Raw genomic sequence first — 19,104 nt, 5'->3', positions numbered from 1 at the left:
ATGCAAATATTTTTGTATTTGCATATATATGTTTTCTTTCCATACACACTAAAAACTCAGAGGATATCATAAATGTATTATAATTCCTATTTAAGGAGAAACAGAATTTAAAAATAAATACTTAAAAAATCTGCTGACCCTTAGAAGAGTTATTCTTAGAAAGGGATCAAGTATGAGCCCACATTAGGCTTGGTAATAACTAACATTATCTGCCCATCATTTAAAAGAATTGATGGAATGTACCCTTGCAAGAAAATGATACAATGGCATACATATTCATGGGGCAAATGCATGTAAAATTCTTAGTACAGAATTAGTGAAGTTTGCTTCTTCATTTTTATATTAGATACATGGAAAAAGTGTGCAAATGTCACAATTTCTCTTCTGAAATTGCTTCAATAGCGAAAGTTAACTGTTTTACTATCTTTCTGACAAATGTAATGCCATAAGAATAAAAAGCCTTTTTAATATTTTACATAGATTTAGCCATCTGTTACATGGAACCTAAGATCTGTATTAATCTATGAATTTAGTCTGATTTCCGTAAAAAAATAAATAACTCATATATTGAAGCAATAAGTTCAGCAGTAAAAGCAAGCAGAAAAATTGTTGGAGAACACTAAAACCATTGTGTCCCTACTAGGTGATGGCAGTGATTTATTAAATGGCTCTATCAATTTGGAGATATCTAAAAATGTGGTCAAAACTGATCTGTATTCCTGGAAGATAGAATGCAAAGCAGTACACATTCGGCAACAGGGAATGGCAGGGGCCTGCGGCGAACTGGAGACCGCATGCCCCATCTAAAAACAATCTGCAGGTATTCAGTTGCTGGATCATTTATTTGTACATTTATACATACTCACATGAACACAGAGACACACGCCAACTATGCTGATGAAACAAAATACAATAGACTGACATCAAAAATGAGCAGCAAAATTAAGTTAATAAAGCAGTATTATCCACTATAAAGCCATCGATACTTCAAAAAATTGACTTATTAAAACATATATGGAGTAATTAGATCTGTCCAGTTGTGATATGAAAGTCATTTTCCTCACAGAAACAAATAAGTCAAAGAAAATAAAGAAAAAAATGAAAAAATGAATACCAAAAATGTTTGTGTCATTTTGTGATTTGATCCAGAAGCACACACGTTATAGATTTCACTTTAAACATATTCTGTCATTAGAAATAATTTCTGAATGTATCGAAGCAACCTCATAGGGTTGGTGTTAAATTACGAGGCCATTTCTTAAAGTGACTGTGAGAACAACTTCATTATGAAACACTTATGCACGTGTATATGTGTGCGAGCACGCCCGCCCATGTATGTGTATATATGCAGACATTCTAAGGGAAGATTTATTCAAAAAGTAAAAAAGACTATTATCTGTATCCCTCAATAAGAATGCAGTTATTTGTTAGTTTATAGAATTAACTGGATGATAAAAATCTTTGTAATGTTGTGACTATAGTACTTTAGTTCTTTGAAATATTCTATCTTAAATCTATAAAAAGTGCTGCTTTTTCTGACTAATTCTCATAAACCCAGCCATTTATATAAAGGTCAACAAATAAATGTTCGGCATTATTATCTTATTTCACAGATGAAGAAAATAAACATTTTAAAAGTCATATCATGAATAGAGAGAATGGTTTGAATTTAAAATATGATTTTCCTGATTTCCAAGTGCATGTTCTTTGCCTGTTCTGACTACCTTATAATATTTTGATTGATATTCATTATATTAACTGATTTTTGTGGTGTATTGATTTATTTATTCTTCTTTCTCCTAGGTTGAACTAAATTAGGAATCATTTCTTAGATAATAGAAATCTGTTTTTGTCTTTCAGATCTAATTAATTAGACTTGATTTGACTCAATATCTTATCATAGTTTATCATTATTTTATGCTTTATATAGGGTCCCTGTATTTTTGCAATAATTAAGTAAAAATAATTAACTTTGGAATGCTGAAGCCAGTATTTAATAATAAGGCTATGTAGAGACTGTCAGGGAATGGAAAGATGGCTTTCTCTAGGAACGGATATGTCAGGGTCAATGCAAAACTCCTCACCGCAATCGTGTGTGAGCAAAGCACAAATCTAAGACTAATTTATTTGTACTATTTTATAGTCAGTTCAGCATGTTGGAACCAACTGACCCTCTCTGGTTACATTTATTTTCAGAATTCATTTGAGCCAGATATAAAGAAATTGTTTTCTTTTGTTGACACTCTGAACATATTTGCTTCAGGGTCTGTTCCTCTCTGTGACAAGACTGCTGATTCCAGGCAGTCAGAAGAGAAAGATGGGTTTTCAACATTCCTGGTGAGTGTTTAAAGCTTCCTAAACTATATTTAAGGAGATTTCAAAGGTGGGTCTTTACTTCATGAAACTAAAATCAGCCCGACTGGGCAGATGTGACCTTATTTCTCAAATTCCTTGTGAAGAACTGTCAAGGTGGAAAGCTGTATACTCAGGTTAGAGAGTTTTAAAGTTTTAAATTTCCTGGGAGTTCATAAATTTTGAATATTAAGAGTATCATCTAATTATGTGAGAATGACTTTGCAAATAAATTGGTATATTGTATTGCATTTTTGGGTAAAGAAATATTATTGAGTTATGCTAACTTTTGTATGTTTTCTGTACTCATTTAACCAATAGAGGGCAGCAGCAGCCACTCACCTCTCCCCTCACACAATGATCCCAACATGCACTGGGACCTTCAGAAACAGGGCAAATCAGAAACACTGCTGGTCTATGGCCATTTGTTTGCATTTCTGCTGATAATCTCAGAGTCTTCAAATTGTTTCAGAAATCTGCCTACGAAGATCTTCTGAGTGAAGGGTTAGAAATGTAAAGAAAAAAGAAAATACTTCAAAGCATCTCAACAACTCTTCCTTAGACAATAACTTCAGGCATAATCTCAAAGTACTAAAACAGATGTAAACACTTTATTTTTTCACAGCGATAGCCACATAATTTGAGAATTAGTATTTAAGAAACAATCACAGCCTAATCAAATCACATCTTTTTTGGGTCAATATAATGGAAATAGAATCAAGGAAGGTAGGGAATGGGTTCAACTCTCACTTTGAAAACCACCTTCCTATGCCCACTCAGGTGTGGAACTTCCTAATTAGACAGGGGGATCCGAACTCAGTTTCCCCTAGAAAAAAAAGTAAGATGGACAGCAGACATTTCCCCACTTTTCACTATTTTTATTGCTTCCTTAATCTTACACTGAAAAGCTAAATGAACTTTCTGGTTTGAATTTGATATGTTTGTTAATGTATGATTAATTACATTTAAATCCTAGTTCCACTTGCTTTTTAAATTACTACAAATTTCTATCTATTAACACTAATTTTTAGAGCCCAGAATGCTTACAAACAAAATTTTATCAATTCATATGTATTATATATTTTAAATTATTTCTTTTTTGATAGTTAACATTTTTCTTTCTAAACAGCTTTTTAAATTTATTAGTGTTAATATTCTTAATTATATGGTAGTTTCAACATAGTAAAATGTTTTATCTTACTCATTTGAAGATAAGTTTTCCTAACATATACCACATGAGTAATAATTTTTGTCTAAAATACAAAAAAATTAAGAGCCTTTCATTAACAGACTAAGACAGAATGAAACCTTTCTACAAGCATCATGTAAATCAATAGGTTAAAGTAATACACACTTAATAAAGAAGTTAATATTTGCTAGTTATCTCAATAAATATCCATGTGTAAATTATGAAAATACTATTTATACTCTATGAAGTATTGATTTATAAACCATTTGGAGAAAGGAGGACTTCCTTTATTATTTATTCTAGACATTTCAGAAATGGTTTTCCACTTGAGTGGTAACAGCAGTGGATGCAATTGTTGATTATATTCCCCTGCTTTCTGCCGCTATGTGCTGTGTTTACCTTTTGATGCATAGAAATGTAACTGTACAGAGCTTCTATTTGACAATCATTTTTGTGGCTTGTAATGCAGTAATACATTTTAATAGGAAGGAAGGGAAGAAATAGGGGTCAATATTTCATGTGTCTGTATGATTCAGCAATTCCTATGAAAAAAAAGATAGCAGGAATTTCAAAAAACTAATTTCAGAAACTGGTAAATAAAACAGCAAAAAAGGAGAAGGAAAGGATTCAAGGAATTGAACTGCAAAAGGCCTGCAGTGAAATAGAGCAAAATTAAAGTTGAACTTGAGCAGAAGCAGAAGTACATTTAGTCCTGGTTAAAGACATTTAATTTCTGAAAACTCTCCTCCTTTCATATAATATATCTGAATGCTCTCATGAATTTCCTAAGATAGATAAACACATAGGATGGTAGGTAGGAAGGTAGGTAGGTAGGAAGGTAGGTAGGTAGGTAGATAGATAGATGTTAGATAGATACACACATATATTGATAAGCTTGGCATATATTTTTGAGTTCCTATTATACAGAAGACATTGCCCTAAACACTGGAAATATAGTAATGAAATCAATAAATAACTAAGATAAATGAATAATAAAAATCTGAAAACATGAAGAGGAAATAAGTGATAACTTTTGTAAGGATATCCACTTGACCTATACAAAAATTTTAAAGCAATGTGCAGACTTAGAGAGTGATTTATGTATATAATATTCTTATTATTTAATTTCTATTTGCTCTTTCAGTCAAAGGTATAAATACCATAACAAAGGCTTCCATCTTAATAACTCATTTGTACTGATTTCTATAGAAAATTACATTGGCAAATATGTTTTCCCATACTGTTGGTTCTCTTTTCATTTTAATGCTGTTTTCTTTAGCCCTGCAGAAGCTTTTTATTTTGATGAGGTCCCATTTGTTTATTCTTTCCTTTATGTCCCTTGTGATCTCACCTTTAACTGGAACATAATCAACAAAAGAAAAAAGCAAACAAAATATACCCAGAGACATTGAAATTAAGAACAATGTAACAATAGCCAGAGGGGAGTGGGGAGGGGACAGTGGGGAGAGGGGTTTACAGGAGCTACTATAAAGGACACATGCACAAAATCAAGGGGGAGGGTAGAGGGGGGAGGTGGGTTTGGCTGAGGTGGGGTGGAGGAATGGGGAGAAAATGCAGACAACTGGAATTGAATAACAATAAAATTTTTAAAAAACAGTAAAAAAAATGGAAAAGAAAATTACATTTTCACCTACTTTTCAGAGGACATTGTCTCTTTTACACCATAAATAGAGGATTGTTTCTTCATTGTTAGATCTCAAGAAAAGAAAAGAAACTGATCTAAGTGCCTGGTTTTTTAATACTCAGAGAAAAATATTAGCTAAAATAATGCCACAGTTTATAAAAAGTTTTCCAATTTTATAGATTATTTTAAAAAAAATCTTCTAACTACTAGCTAAATCGGAAACACAATTTTAAAAAGACTAAGAATGCCCTGACCAGTGTGGCTCGGTTGGCTGGGTGTTCTCCACAAAGCAGTAGGTTGCCAGTTCCATTCTCTGTCAGGGCTCACACCTGGGCTGTGGGTTCGGTCCCCAGTCAGGGCAGTGCAGGAGGCAACAGATCCATGTTTCTCTCTCATATCTGATGTGTCTCACCCTCTCTTTCTCCCTTCCTCTCCCTCTCGCTAAAAATAAATAAATAAAATCTTTTAAAAAATACCCAGAATGGCCCTGGTTGTGTGGCTCAGTTGGTTAGCGTGTCATCCCTCCCCTCCCAGTCAAGGCACATACACGGGTTGTGGGTCGGATCTCAGTTCTCAGCATGTGTGATCCTTCCTGGTCTGGGCCTGGATGAGAGGCAACCACTCCATGATATTCTTTCATATCAATCAATTTCTCTCTCTCTCCCCCGCCCCTCCCCATTTCTCTCCCCCAAAAAGCAATGAAAAAATATCCTCAGGTGAGGATAAACAAATTTTAAAAAGACTAAGAATGTTCAATTGCTATAAATTTGGAAGATCAGATAAGTAAGGTAGGTTTCATTTACACCAATAGATAAACTCAACTGTGTTTTGTTATGGAAATCATTCCTTAAAAACCTTTGAGCTTAATATTCAATAAGAAAAGAGAAAGAAATTAAGTAATTAGAGTTTTATCTATGGCTTTTTTGTCAATGCAAATATGATTTTAAAATCCATGCTAAGTTCTCTCACTTCATTAGTGACTGGTTCATGCCAGTAAATGGTGATGTGTGTAAATTTCTGAAATATGTTTTCATTTTATAAGTTGTAGTTCGTGCAACTAATCACAGGCAGACAATGCTTTCCCAGAGTGAAATTTGTACCCCAGAGATGCACTCAGTAGTATTCTGGTAAATTTTGACACCTGGCTCTCAGGGAAGGGATGCTGGGTTTTTCATGTTTGCTGATCAATGGGGTGTTAAAGTTTCACCATATCTAACTTTGAACCACCGACTTGACGTCACTGGGCACGGTGCTGAGATGAGACATACACACTATACTTGGACAGCCAGGAGGCTCTGGCTTCAGCATATTGTTGGATAATTTCATCCAATATAAGATGCTGTTGATTGTATATCATTTTAGTTACCACTAAGAGGAGAGTAATGCTTCCAATTAAATTATGACAAAATGTTTTCTTATTATCATTTCATTTATTTTTTAAATTTTGTACTTATTGGAAATCCTCTGGCCCCAGAAGGGTTCCCTATCCTGTGTTAGACGTGAAAGAATAAGACAGAGAGATATGTATGTAGTATATTTAAAGGGAGAATCGACAGAGAGTTCGAAATGAAGGGTGATAGCTGATAGAACTGGGTTCTGAACACAGAAATCTAAGTTGCCTTTCAGTTAGCTTACGCCTGACATAAAAGAGTTCGTACAAAGGGGCCTCACAGACAGGACCTGAGAGTGTGTGGTGGAGAGAGGACAGTAGCCAAAATCCGACCCTTGTAGCAGATGGGCTTCTCCCTCGTTTAGGTAGGGTCAGGAGCAGCAGAAATCTCATGCAAACAAAATGTAAAATACCATATCGTGATTGAAATCTGAGAAAACAAAGCTCTGGAATCAATGAGAGCTAAAATGATAGCAAACACAATATGTGCAACATTCTGATAAACTCTAAACTTCTCATTCATGAACAGTATGCCTTAGAGATTTGCGGGTTCTGGTCTGGCTTGTCAGGAACTGGGAAGTTGTCACTCCCACCTTCAAAACAAGAAAAGAGAAGAAGTAAAAGTCAAATACCCTACTTAGGCTCATCAAAGAATTGAGGTCACAGGGCAAACTGCTGCCCTCAAAATTGAGAAACAGGTGATACAGAAATTCACAACTTACCAGAGCAAAACTTCCACTGGGACAAGTACTCAGGTAGGAAATCTTAAACCATAAACAGCAAATTGCTAGAGGCTCGCACAACTATGAGAGTTAAAAACTCCAGGGGCTCCTGGTCTTGGGGGTGTCCTACATTTTTGTGAATTTTGCCTCCAGGAGCACTGCCAAAGAGAAAGCAGAAGGCAGAGAGGAAAGAGATGGTAGGAAGACAAAAAAGGGGAAATAAGAATGTTGGGAAGGAGGGAAAAAAGATAGGATAAAAAAAGGAAAAGGAAGAATAAAAATAAATCTGTTTTTAGTTCTGAAAACAATTCTAACATTTTGACTCAAGCTGTGCGGGACAATGGCAACGCCAGTGGAATGAGAGCAGGGCCCTAAAGCCAGTGTATTTAAGCAACAAACATTTATTTAGATAAGCTTTCACTTGACTGGCAATGTAACTTGCCTTTTGTGCCATTTTCCTCCTACAGGTTCAAAGGGAATGATCATGAAAAGGAAAAATAAGGCACATTTCTTTACTTTATTTCTACTCGTTTCTACTGTCTCTGTGCCTCGGATTGCACACCAAAAGGCGATCACTAGGTAAATAGCAAGGCCTTGTCTTAGTTACTTTCACAGCTTTGAGATTTAAGATAAATCAGCACCTAAAGGACTAAAACCACAAAAGAGAAACAGAAACACCAACATGGACTCTGTAAAATCAAAGAACCCTGGAAAGCAATTTAATCTGAAGAACATTTAGAACCTTGAAAAAAGTCAGTGTGTACTGCTCAGCAGAGATACCGTTACATCAGTGAGTCCAAGTTCGCCGGCAGCCATCAGCCCAACGTTGTCTTCAGGGAAATTTTAAGAGCCCTCTTCAATTATGCCCTAAAACAGTTTCAATGCTCAGACTTCAAAATTATCGTGATGAATATTTGAAAAAGGTAAAAGTATGTAGTACAGTGAAGACTTTACAATATTGCTGTCGACTGCAAACCAAAGGGCAGAGACAAACTGCAGTGCTCCAAAGAATTATTAAAGTAACGGAATAAAAAAAAAGGTCTGGAAAAAAGTCTTTATTTTAGAAAAAACAAGCTTCATTTTATTCCTATGTTTAGAGCTTTTACACTATTAACTTTGATTTAAAAAAATGCATAAATCTGTTGTAGGTTTCTGTTTCTTTCTTTTTCTTTCTTCACCAGTTAACCAGTTCTCTCTTTTCGAAGTGTTATACATGGTTACAGAAAAAATGCACAAGTTTGTGAGTGCTCCGTATATATCCCTACATTGTGCTCCTTTTTTAATTAGATGAAATTTAAAACAACAAAATGCAGAGATAAATATAAGCCTCATTAGCATTTGAATATGCAACTACTTCTAAGTATAACAAAATTAATTACTTCAAGTTAGCAGATGGAACAGGTTAAAGTAATAATTTACATTAAAGCTAAAGTCTAAAAGGCCAGGAAAGAGTATGGGAGCAGTATAAATTAAACAAATATTGTAAAATCAAACACTATAAATTGTTGAAATCAGGTTAAATGCACATAATTTATAGTCTAAGACTTTTCTGAGCACTTTTTTCTGAAAAGTGTATTTATAAACAATGATTAAACACATTAACTGAATGTGTTTTTTTCAAAGTCTATATTAAATAGACCAGTAGACAAAATGTGAAAAGCACAGGGCTATACCCAGCTCATTAAAAGATGGGATCGCAGAGCTGGCTACAGGCATTGTACTGTGTGGAACAGCATCCATCACAGCCGCATCTAAACATAGGAAAATAACAAAGAAATAGATTCACTAGGCTGGGTGGGGTCTTCACAGCCGGTCTACTCCCACCATGCCTCACCAGGCTAGAGAGCTAATGGTTAACTTTTTCTTTAAAATGTATGATACACCACTAAAGAGAAGAAATCGATCTACTGCCTCTTCTAATACTGTTTCCTGGCTTTTGACAACTCATCATTCTTAATAAATTCTAAATTTACTATTTTTTTCTGTATTCAACTCATGTTAACTGTAGAGAAATGTTTGTTCCAAGGTTTGCATAATGGTCCAAAAATAACCATGACACCTTTGGAAGAAACTGGGTTAGTTGATTATCAAACTTTGGCCACAGGTGTGTGCATAGGTCAACCCTACCTGTAAAGAAATCACAAGACTGTATTTTGGTTATTGAGTTGGAAAAAAAGATCGCCTTGGTTCTTGAGAAATGTAAGTAGAAATATTTCCCCAATGAAGATAAAAATAAGATTATTCCAGAGGCAAGTTAGAAAGGATTCTTCTCTTTCAGGAAATGAAAGGACTGAGATCTGCTTTTAGCAGGAGTACTATTTAAATACTAATCACTCAGTACATCAGAGCAATACTGATACGTACAGATGCCTTCCCTGTCAGAACATGTTCTGGCTGAACTCACCAGTGACTGTACCAGTGGGCACCAGCTGACCTTCAGGCCAGATCATCAGCTCCAGAAAAACGCAGTAAGTCATCTGGAGAGGCACCAGCTCAGCCAACATCAAAGGGAAGTAAAATGGACACTCTGGAATTCAATGAAATCACTATGTTAGGGTTTTTCCAAATCTTGGTTCCAGGATTACTTACCTAAAATCATTTGAGGTGCTTATTAAAAATTCAGATTCCAGAGTCTCAGCCAGAGCTGAGGAGTTTCTTGGAAAAATCAGAAATTTTGCTACACATTCTGGATGATTTTGATATTCACTGAAGTCAGACAATCAGTGTAGTATATTTATGGGTCAACTTAATGGAAGCATTCAAGAACAAAGTTTCCAGGTGAGTTATCTCTCTAGAGCAATTGACATCATATAGGCAGAACTGAGTGTAACCATAACAGAACCAAAAGGGGCAAGCAATACCTACGTCTAAGAAAAAGTCTTTACACTAGCATAGTAAGAATGAAATTACATAGTGCTCCTGAGATTTTTCAAGGTAAGGGAAATGTCTATGAACTCTACTTAGTACGATATGTATCCTAAATTTCTAGGTAGGAACTTACAAGTCCATTAAATAATGACCACTTAATCAGTTACAGAACTATAACCAATGCATGTGTTCTAAGCATATTCTCTTTCAATCTTCTCCAAAAATTGAAAATATGTACTTAGCATCATTCATTGATTTTTCTACTCCTTCCTGCTACACCTAACAGATAAGAACTTTCTAGTCAGTGGAGATACATGTTCTGTTACAACAGTAATTTTTTCTAGATAGAAAAAGAAAAGAGCTTCCCTAAAAGTTCCACTTTTTCATGCATACCTAGTAACTCCATACTTACAAAGTTAGTTTTTTCTAAATTCTCTGATACTGGGAAAGTAATATAAAACTATTCATTGGTATTGTTTTATGTATGAGTATCCTGGCGATTAGTTTGTGTTAGTTCCATTACATCAGTCAACTTGCAGCAGCTGGGTAATCATGTTAGCAGACCCTTAGTTTAGAATATCCAGTACAGAGGGATAAACGGCAATGAAAGGAGACTTGACTTGAGGTGGTGAACACACAGTACAATATATAGGTAATGTATTATAGAACTGTACACCTGAAACATATATAATTTTATTAACCAATGTCACCCCAATAAATCCAATAAAAATATAAGTAAGTAAATAAATAATGTCAAATCCAACGGATGACCCAAGAAATACACTGCTCAGGGATAATTTACTCTTTTCACTTAGTATCTCTAGATGACATCATGACATCTCTAACTCTTCGTTTTTTAAATGCATTACCTTTTCCACTGCTCAAGAAATCCATAAAGGCCTTATTGGTAACAGCCTGTAATTGCACAAGATCAAAAATAGCAACTTGAAAATATTGTTACACTGGACCCCATGCTAAGGCACTCCTAATAACAAAAGGACACTTCTCAAGATGAAACCATCCCTTTTCTCCCTTATCTTTAATTAACAATGTGATATTACCAGTTTGCCGATATTTTAAAATGTATCCTAAATTTTATATGAAGTTCTGAGATGCATTATTTTTACCATTCTTTCTAATAATAAAAAAGTGTGTGTGCTTTTTAAATCATATAAAGAACATACGTTTCATCTGTTTAGCATTGTGTGATTTTCTTTTCCCATCATGATGCACATTAACATTTAGAAAGTAGTGGCCACTTTTTTATTCATTCATTCATTTTTTTTTCCAGTAAACATATATAAGCACTTACCAGAATGCCAGTCTCCAAGTACTGAATGGAACTACTGGTGAGGACTCCCTTTTCTATTAGAATTTGCAAAGGGGATAATGCTGACCTTTAATATCTGAAGGCTAAATGTATTCATTTCTTCAGCCAAGAGCATTTGCTGAGTACTTGCAAGGCTTCAAGGTGGGGTTGTGTTACGAAAGATACCTTAATGCCTATGTGTTAAGGTAAAAAACAGACAATAAGAAGGCATCCTTACTCCTTTTACTCTTGATTCTTCTTTCTCAGGTTTGCACATTCACTTTCCCACACAAAATGCTACCCTTCTATATGTGTCTGTGTCCCCCAAAACTGATTGCTTCCCTGGGGAAAATTCGACCTCCTGCTAACAATCTTTCCAGCTCCTTAGGCCTGAAGTTGAACCCAGGACTTCAGTGGAACAGGTATGTGTGATCAATTCTGCCCAGAGTAGAACATGGGCTTCAAGCTATGCATAGAACATCCTGAGGGGGTGAATTCTTAAATAACACACCTACTATGAAAACATGTTTATCAGACACCACAAAGTCTAATCTCAGAGCACAGATTCTAATCACATAATGTAGTTACAATGGTCCTCCATGACTGTACAAAGCCTTATTGGGGTCTTTCCTGCTCGTTTAAGGACCAGCGCACCATAAAAAGTCACTCACTCCAGCTTTCCGATTCTTTGCTCTTTCACTCAAGCACACATTGAACAAATAGAAATTGACTGCCTACTATGTGTCAAAAACTGTTCTAGGTTCTGGGTACCAACAACCTCTAGAACATATTAATGCCACACTCTTAGAAGAAATTTCTTTGGATATCAAACAAGAAGAGCTACCAAGGTTAAAAGGCACCACAAGAGGCTGGGCTTAGAAAGGAGACTACCAGTACAAAGGGGAGAGGAACACCAGGAGAGTGTTATGGCATAGGAACAAAGGGAAGAGATCATGTCAACATCTTTATATGTAAGTAAAACATTTAACAAGTAAAGAAGTGGACATTGTTCATTACTGACCTGAAGATTATCAGTGGCCATGGTGAGAACTGTGTGGTGATGTCATGGGATGGTGGTGAATCCAGACGGAAACGTGCTGAAGAATAATGGGAGATAGAGAAGTAGACATTGTGAGTGTAGAAAATTCAAGGGCAAGGGAGGGAGAGAGCAGTTGATGTGTGAGGATATGTTAATGTATTTGTTCTTCAGTTACATTTAAAGAGGGGGTCTAATCAAGGAACGTGTATGAAGGACCCATGGTAGTGGACAACAAGGTGGGGACTGACTGAGGGAGCAGGGGGTGGGGGGGTGGGGGAGAGCAATCGGGGAAAAACTGGGACATCTGTAATTGAGCAACAGTATAAAGGGAAGATTTTCACATATTTGGAAGTAAATGAGATTGTTCTCTTTGCACTTTTGGGAGGACGTGAGTGCTGCCCTCATCAATTAGCCATTTTGGTTCAAGGTCTCCCTATTTTTCTACCCAAAGCCTCTGATTATATGCTTGTGACTTAATAGTGTTTACTGAGATTAAGAGCATAGGAGGACCATTCAAATTAGCACATTTAATACTCTCAAGGAGAATAGTGGAGAGACAAATCTTCATGTCCAAATGAATTTAGATTGCATTAAATACTAGATGGAGAAATGGATATCACCCTATGACAGCAGAGAGGAGGGAGCATCAGTTCAAACTAGGTCAGCATAAGCCTCCCAGAGAAGTTTCTGTAGGAAGACAAGTACATTTTATAGCCAAGAATAGGGCAATTCTGGGAGAATATTGTATGCATGAAGGCACTGAGACTTTTAAAAAATATATATTTAGAAACTGAAAATAGGTGGATGTAACTCATGCAAATCCCTATATCTAGTGTGGAAAAATATTTTAAACATGGGAAAGAAAGGACTGTTTATGCTGGTCTTTGTATATGAGTTATGGAGCTTGACCTCGATCTTGAAAAACCTGGGGAACTACTGAAGGGTTTCAGAAGAATGACATCATTACCATCATCAGTCATCACCATAGTCATCATCATCACCATCAGCACCAAAGTGAATTTATATGGAGCTTATTCTGTGCCATGCATACTTTTGTGCACTGTGCATGCGTTATCTCTTGTAATCCTCTTAACCGCCCACACAGGTAAGTACAATATATATTTTATCCCCAAGTTAGTTATTTTGGAAATGCATCTGTTGATTACAGAACTGAAGTTTGGAACTGAATGCCACCATCTTCAGCAGCGCTGCCCATAAAAGCCAGCCACCTTTACCACCACACTCTCAAAGACGGGCCCTGTAGGGCCCTGCCTGCTTCTTTACACTGATGCCTTCCGCAGCAAAGTCTCACATTTGAACTTCTGGTTCCTGGGCTGTAATCTTGTGCCCAAGCTGAGAGGAAGACTGGTAAAACCACGTGTAGCTCCTGTCTTAGGAAGGCAAGGTTCATCATTTGGAGCAGTCAACAGAGCAGAGCTTTACAGAATATCCTGAGAAGCCAAACTATGTAGCCAATGGTCTCTAAAGCCCCAAAAGATGGTACAAAAACATAAGAATTTGGCATTATAACTCCTTTTTCTTATAAGAAAGTGAAATGGAATTTTAAAATGTACATTTGGCTCTTTTTCTTCCCTGGATGCTTGAAGATAGGCCTCCACCAAGAATGACACAGAATTATCCAGACCAGGAAGTTCATGGTCAACAGACTACTGAGCAGAAACAAATGGTCGCTGACGGCCTTCACTCTGGGAAGGCAACAGTACCTAAGGCAGAAATTGGGGGAAAACTAGCCACAGTGTCTAAGACCACACCAGACGTCATCTTTGTGTTTGGATTCAGAACCCATCTTGGGGGTGGCAAGACAACGGGCTTGGGGGTGACTTATGATTCCTTGAATTACACCAAGGAAAAGGAACCCAAACATAGATTCACAAGACATGGCTTATACGAGGAGGAGAACTGAAGAAAACAGAAAGGAATGCAAAACAGAATGAAGGAAGTCAGGGAGACTGGGAAGGCCAGTGTCTGTGCTGCCAGAGAGTGAGTTGCAGAAGCAAAAACAGGAGTAAATATTCTTTGGTGACTTCAAATGTGGTGTCACTGTGCGGATTTTTCTTGAGAGGATTAATAAACTAAGAACTTTTATGTGAAAAGAAAATGCATAGTTGGAGTCAGATGATCCAAGGTGGGACCCTAGTTCTGCCATGCAGTACCATGTGACTTCCAAAAGTTACTTAAAGTTGTAAGGCTTAACTTCCTCTTCTATAAAATAATTTACTGTGACATGTGGAGGTACAGATAGGGACAGGAGAAAGCCACTGATTTTTAAAAAGCAGTAGTTTCTGCATTTCAGGGTCTAAGCTGAAGTCCATCCTGGGTAAGCCTTTCGTGTGAATCTTCAGTAGTACACGGGTAAGGCAAGGACCTAGCCCTTCTTCTCTTAAACATATAAATATAGAGAATAACCCACATGCACATACTTGAGACAGGACTCTAGGAATTTACTTATGACGATCTTTCTTTTCCCCTGAAAAGATAATAATTTTTTAAAGCTTCTCATAGTGACTGAAAGAGGGCTTGTCTAATGTGCCAAGTAAGAAGAGGATTCATATCTTCATACTTGGAGGCCGCGTGGGGTGCTGCTTACACCTCCAGAACTTGGAGGCAGAGCAGAGAAAGGGGGCGGGTGGGTGTCACTTTGAAGAATGGCAGAGCTCAGCACTTAGGAGTCAGTTACACCTTCCTTACAAAGCCAAAAAGCTTTCCACTTGTATTGTCTTAAAGATTTATTTAAGTGTACTCTCTGCGCTGCCCTGTGCTACTGTGACTGCACAGGAGGGCGTGTGCCCAGCCTCCGGGCAAAGCTGACGGGGGAAGCAGTGTTTCAGGTTGGAGTCCCAGTCACCAGATGGTCCCGGGAGCAGACTGCCAGCATCAGAGGAATCCAAGGGAAGGCACAGGAAACAAGCAGCAGCAGGAGTAGACAGACCCTTGCGGGGACTGCTCAGAAATAACTAAGAGGGAACCAGACCTTCTGTGCTCAGGCAGATGGGCGGGAGCCCACACGGGTGGTGCCAGCTGAATCCCCCCCAACTGGTGCACACTCTCTGCGCCAATGTTTCCCAGCTCAGGGCCCTTTGTAGCTGACCGCTTGTACCTGGCACTCGCCCGTATGGAAAGCCAGAAATAAGGGGGAGTTATGCCCACAGCCCCGTGAGGATCCCTAACAACGACTGACTAGGATGAGAGGCAGACGCTCTTCTTTGCCTCTAGTCTGGATCCAAGTGTCAGGACACTGCAGAGCTCCTGGCGGCGGGGGGACTGAGTCCGGGATTCGGCTGAGGTCACACAAGAGTGGCAGCTTCTCCTCTCTCTACCTCTCGCGCTCTCTCCCGGGAAATGTCCTTCACAGACCACTTGCACCTTAATCCTATCCTTGGCGACTGCTTCTGGGAGGACTAAGGGAGGACCACCTCTGCTTAGTGTGATCTGTGACTCAGAGTTAGACCCCCATTATTCAGAGAATTTAGGAGCCTTGGGTTGGATTTCACAAAGATGCCTGACATGCAGGTGGTGATGACTAATCACATCTTTCTCACACACACTCCCACTTCCAGTTCCTGTGTGGAACCTTAAAGTATCAATTCCTGTTCTCTCAATAAGGTGGTCATAGTTTTTGGACTGGTTACTGTTTAATAGGCACAAAAAAAGAGACTACCTTTGTTTACTTTTAGAAAATAAGGACATTTATAGATGTGAAGATTTAAATCATCTTTAAATAGATTGTAGATGTGAAAACATTTTAGAAATAGAAATTAGAAGAATGTATTTTTTAATTTAAGAGGATTTAGAATTGAAAAGCTCCATTTTATAGTATTAAATAAAAATTCAAGAACTCCATTAATAGTATTAAATATATATTAGTTGTATTTTTACTTATGATGGCCTTTGTTTGTATGATAATTATCTGAAAATCCATATATGAAGTTCTTGTTGTTTCAAGGAAAGCAAATACGTTTGCCAAAGAAATAGATACAACACTTTGTATAACATTTTATACTAAATACAGACATATTTTCTTCCTTCTTGCCAATAATTGACTAGCTCTTGTATTTGTTTGGAATATCTGTAGGCACTAACTACATATATATACACATCCTATTTGTTTACAAATGAATTTATATTAAGTACTTTATAAAACTGAATTTTAAAAGTAGTATCATTAGTATACCAGCTCCCCCAGTGTCTCTCTTTCTTTTTTCATGTACAACACCACAAACCTATTAAATATAGACCCTTTGAGTGATGTAATATTCCTCTTTCAATACACTTGTTTACTATTATTTATTATCAATTCGGGTATTGACAAAAATGAAGCTTTCATTCCAACCTGATTATCACTCATCATCTTATGGGAGTTGGGCTGGGAATAAATATCCTTCATATTACCAGATTATGGCCAAATGCAGTTCTCTATCGTAAGTTTTCATCATCTTGGAAAAAATGGACATAGCTTGAAGTTTTCAAGTTAAAAGCAAAAATTATGAATGGAATTAGGTATGTGTATAAATGTTACAGTGAGGCCTAATAAACCTACAAGTATGTCTTCCATGGTGGAAGTGGTTTTAAAGGCACATAAGGATTGCTTTGGCATTCCCTACTTCTTTAGGATGGAGGACGAAGAACGGCATCTGTATCACAACATGTGGTATTAAGTATTTAATACCATTACCTGGGATGCCCAACACTTAATATCACTACCGGTGATATAAACTTCTCATTTTCTCTAGCTGTGGCGTTAAATATTACTCGTCAATGGTGCTACCACAAAAGTGTGTTAGCTGGCTTTAACAGCAGTTCACACTGTTCCTAGAAACATTTGCTGGACTGCCAAAATAGCACATGGCTCAGTGATGGACAGAATGGACTTGACAATTAAGCCATATGCTTGCTAGCTCCTCTGATTTCTCTGCTTCTTCCTCTGCTTTTTGCACAGCTCAAGCATGGCCCCTATTTGGAAGGAAGATTAGACAAAGAGACTATCTTTACCATATTTCCTGGATGATTTTAACTAATAACTCCCCAAGCTGAAACAGAAAGATTTGCACATGATATTTTTTGCTAGGCTACTAATGCTCAGAAGCTGTTAAATATGTCTAAACAAGCCAATACGCATAGAACAACACTAGGCTGGGAATTCAAATAAAAATGCTTCTTATAAGACAAAAACTCCTGAGTCATTTAGATCCAGCTCCACTGATGAAATGTCTGTCTGCCTCATGGAACAATTTCAAACCAACTGTGACTAGAAAAAACAGTTAGAAAGATAACTCTTCTCATTTTCTCTTCCAATTTATTTTTATTTCTTGGACTGAACTACACCAAAAAAAAAGAAAGAAAGAAAGAAAACAAAACTAGAAAATGTTTAGCTTTTTATATCGACTTTCTGAGAGTTAGCACTACCCTGCCTGAGGATTGAATTCAATATATCTCATCATTTTTTCTCATGAGGTGGAATTACTTAGCCAATTGATTATCTTTTTTAAAAAACACTTTTTCTAGCCCACTGGCCTGTTCTCTGATTGTTTCCATGGCATTCAGAGATGTGCTCCAGAGTAATATCTATCAGTCCATTGGAATTCAATAATATGAAGCTATGACTATATATTGATTTAGAAGTTAAGGCACAGTTACCATTTCTCTCATGTATTTTTTTCCTTTTGGCAAAGGAGAAGTTCGTGGGCTTTGGAAAAGCTCTTTGACTTTAGTCATTGTTTGAAAATTCAACAATATTCTTTAAATGCTTATTTACTTTAAAGAGAGCAACACAAGTACTTACATTACACAGAACAAAAAATATTCCTGTACCTCAGTAATGATGGATTTTGATGTATCATTCAATACACATAATCAGTTTGAAACAATTTAGTGCATGACATTGGTATCAAGGCAAAATCAATTTGAGAGGTATCATTTTATAAATTAAATGGAAAATAGAGATTCTGACTATTATTGCATGATTTGGAAAACTAGAAAATATTGGCATTTTATTGATTTAGATCACAAACACTTAAGTATCTACTTTGGCTTACAAAGTTACTCTAATGAGGGATAAAATAGATCAGATACAGATGCCCTCCCACCTGAAGAAACTAGACACACTCAAGCAGTAGAAATAAAATTGGTTTACATTCAAAATGCAGGGTAGAAAAGGAAGAGAATGTATAAATGCTAATCTGGAATTAGCATAACATATAGTCTATTTGATTAACCTTCTCCTACAGTCTAGAAGTCACACATAGTAAATTCTTTTATTTTCTGCACCAACTGTGCAACGCGCCTCTTTATTCACTTTAAGGGAGACACTATGTTCTGTGAAGTCTGTAATATAAAGTTTGAGCCATGAAATTGAAACGTGTGGGAAGAGAAGCTTTGTTACATTTGGTTGTGGTTAGGTTATTCCCAGATTATACAGCATTTCCTTTCAGCGAGGCCTTATTTTAACTTAGCATTGTAGGACTTTTAAAAAAAAAATTATTAGCATAGAAGATCCTGCATAAAATGGAGATAATAATGAAAAATGGACATTTGCACCTCACTTATAAAAACATTTTTTTCCTAAACAGTTA

General features: G+C 36.7%; 1 pseudogene; it reads left to right on the top strand.

The window, feature by feature from the left end:
• The first annotated feature begins 13,411 nt into the window (after positions 1–13,411).
• Positions 13,412–14,519, top strand: LOC128779357 (small ribosomal subunit protein eS24 pseudogene; annotated as a pseudogene).
• Positions 14,520–19,104: the final 4,585 nt, after the last annotated feature.

This window comes from Desmodus rotundus, chromosome 10, assembly GCF_022682495.2.
Source record: "Desmodus rotundus isolate HL8 chromosome 10, HLdesRot8A.1, whole genome shotgun sequence".
Classification (NCBI taxonomy): domain Eukaryota; kingdom Metazoa; phylum Chordata; class Mammalia; order Chiroptera; family Phyllostomidae; genus Desmodus; species Desmodus rotundus.
This window is presented reverse-complemented; position numbering and strand designations above follow the sequence as displayed.